Source organism: Ammospiza caudacuta, chromosome 4, assembly GCF_027887145.1.
Source record: "Ammospiza caudacuta isolate bAmmCau1 chromosome 4, bAmmCau1.pri, whole genome shotgun sequence".
Lineage (NCBI taxonomy): Eukaryota > Metazoa > Chordata > Aves > Passeriformes > Passerellidae > Ammospiza > Ammospiza caudacuta.
Window position 1 is genome coordinate 36,801,658 of NC_080596.1, and position 2,800 is coordinate 36,804,457.

The 2,800-nt window shown below is 49.1% G+C and overlaps 1 long non-coding RNA gene across 2 annotated transcripts; it reads left to right on the forward strand.

Moving 5' to 3' along the window:
- Positions 1–353: 353 nt before the first annotated feature.
- On the forward strand, positions 354–2,361 carry LOC131557226 (uncharacterized). 2 transcript variants are annotated; one of them, XR_009274718.1, is made up of 3 exons: positions 354–580; positions 713–791; positions 2,094–2,361. It is a non-coding gene; the product is annotated as an uncharacterized LOC131557226 (long non-coding RNA). The 2 variants fall into 2 exon arrangements; XR_009274717.1 differs by lacking the exon at positions 2,094–2,361 and adding an exon at positions 978–1,223.
- The last annotated feature ends 439 nt before the right edge of the window (positions 2,362–2,800 follow it).

Genomic DNA, 2,800 nt, shown 5'->3' on the forward strand with positions numbered 1-2,800 from the left:
AGAGACCTCCCCTGGAGCAGGGGAAATGTGACATTGTCCCCTGTGTGTCTGGCCTTCCCAGGGTGGGGGTTTTACAGTTTGGGTAAGGGGGGTGGTGTTCACCCCCAGAGCAGGGATTACCCCACTGTTTCAGGTTGCAATGCAAGATGTAACCAAATGCATGTTTTCAATACCCATCTTCATCAACTGTGAATAAACAGGCGGGGCAGTGTTCTTTAACTCTTCCATGACTCACCCCTGATAACGCCCTCCAGGGGAGATATCTTCTGCTAATGGGCCATTGAGTGTCACTGCAGGACTGATAAAATTCCATCATCCCATTGTGGGATGCTCTGCCCAGGGGGAGGATCCAAGCATTCCTACCTGGATATAAGCTGAGACTTGCAACACCAGGAGCAGATTGCCTACTGGATTCCCAGAGGACAAGTGCTCCATAACCACCACTGGACCTTCAGAGGAAGACCAGACCCTTCTACAGGATCACTGCTTGGACAGAATCACGTTCATCACTCCATCAGGACTGCTGCCACCACCCTGACACACAGGGTTTCAGGTTATATCCTGATTCTGTCAGTTTAAGGTAGTTTTTCTGTATCATTGCCTTGATCTTAATTTTCTTTTAAATTGTTATTCTGGTTTAGACCCTCCCCAGGTTTCCTTCAAATTAGTACAAAATTCAATGTACTCATCCCTTGTTTTCCTCCCAAAACAGAATTTCCCATCCCCAAAACTGTGCCAGATGGAGGAGGAGGTTGCGAGGAAAAGGAAGGAGCCCCGGTACAACCAAGCAGGTGAGGAGGAAGTCAGTGCCCCTTTCCCCCTCTCTTCTGCTCCATCTCCCAGCTCAGCAAAGCCCCTGGTTGCAGGAAAAACCCGGGGTCAATGCCGTCCTGCTGGGAAATCCCTGGAGGGATCTCCTTCCCCTTCCCTCTGGCACGGAGGCAAATCCCATCCTCTTCTTGTCCTTCCTTCCCCAGACAAGGAGCAGAGCATGGAGACCAGGGAGGACAAATCCCCAAAACAGAATGTTGTGGAAGAGGCTGTTTTGAGCGGCTCCATGGCATGGGAATCCAATGGGGAGAAAAGCCCCAGAGATCTCACAGGAGGAGGGGCTGCAAACCCAGCCCAGGGTGCTCTGAGTAGGAAAGACCTACCCTGAGCCAGGAAGGTGGACAGAGCTTCAGCCAGAGCTCAGAGCTGGTGACCCATGGTGAGCTTTATGATAGGGAGAAGCCCCACAAGTGCTTGGAATGTGGGAAGAGCTTCAGGCAGAGCAGCACCCTGATCAGCCACCAGATGATCCACATTGAGGAATGGGCCTACGAGTGTTGGGAATGTGGGAAGGGCTTCATCTGCAGTTCAGAATTCATCAGGCACCAATGCATCCACACCGGGGAGAGGCCCTACCAGTGTCCCCAGTGTCAGGAGAAGTTTCAGACCAGCTCCAGTCTCCTCATGCATGAACAGATTCACACCGAGGCCCTTCTGCTGCCCGGACTGTGGGAAGTGCTGGAATTCATAAAATTAGAGGGTTTTTAGGAAGTGGTTAAAAAGGAATAGGCCTCAGACTGAAGTTTTGATAGCATTGCAAATACAGAAAAAAGGTTTTCTAAGCAGTAGAGCATACATGACAAATAACAATAGGCCTCTGTAGAACTAGCTTATGGATGGCAACAAGGTTATTTAATGTATATCTTTAGAAGGTTAGCATGAATGGAGCTCTGTTCTTTGTCTCTTATGAACCAGTCTTTGTTTTTTAACTACCATTACGTGTGTTTTATATGATTGGATAGAATGCTTGTCAATATGGGTTGTTCTATGTATGATAGGCAGAAATCTAGGCTGAGATGGTTTTATGCTATGCTGTAATGCCACACCTCCTTGGCATTCCCTGTGGATCAGCGAGCTGTTAACATCCTGTCTCCATTGTCTAACAATGTCCTGAGACTGATGTGCTGAAAAAAAAAAAAAAAAAAAGCTCATGTCCCTGGTCCGGTTTGTCCTGTGTTGTCCATAACTGGACGTAGTTGCCACGGCCAGTGGTTTCCTCGGTAATCATAGAGCATTTGACATAATTTGACACATTTCCACAGGAAGGGCTTCAACCACAACTCCACCCGCGTCACCCACCAGCGCATCCACACGGGGGAGAGGCCCTGCAAGTGTCCCCAGTGTGAGAAGAGCTTCACCAGCAGCTCTAACTTGACCAGACACCAACGGAGTCACCAGTGAGAGAAGCCCTGTAAATGCCCCAAGTGCACAAGAGCTTTATGCACTGCTCCAGCTTCATCCCATATTGGAGAACAAACAAACATTGGGAAGAGCCCTGGTGATCCATTTTCCCTGTGACCCTTGCTAGGAAGGCAGCTGTCCCTTTTCCTGACCCTGCCAATGAAATGATGTGGGATTGAAGAACATGAGGGTCTAGTCATGGCCTGCCATTACATTCACTCCCATCTCAGGTTATTGCTAGAGGCAGGAAAGCGACTCTCTCTCTCCCTGAGGAGAAGGGTGTCTTTTCCAGACTTGGAGGAGACAGTCAGCTGTGTTGTAGTTTTCCCTTTTTCTTATCCCTTCTGTTATCCACATAATTTCTGTTCTTGTTTGTTCCTTATCTGTTGCTGTTCCCAATGAATTGTTCCTATGTCAGCTTGGGATCTTTGCATTTTGTGCTTTCCATGGGAGGCGGGAGGGCAGCAAGGGCAGTGTGGTTTTAGCAGGAGCAGGAAATTGGGGAATCCCATTCCTGAACCCCAGCCCATAGAAACCGAGCATCCCAGCTGGTCCCAGCCCTGGTGGC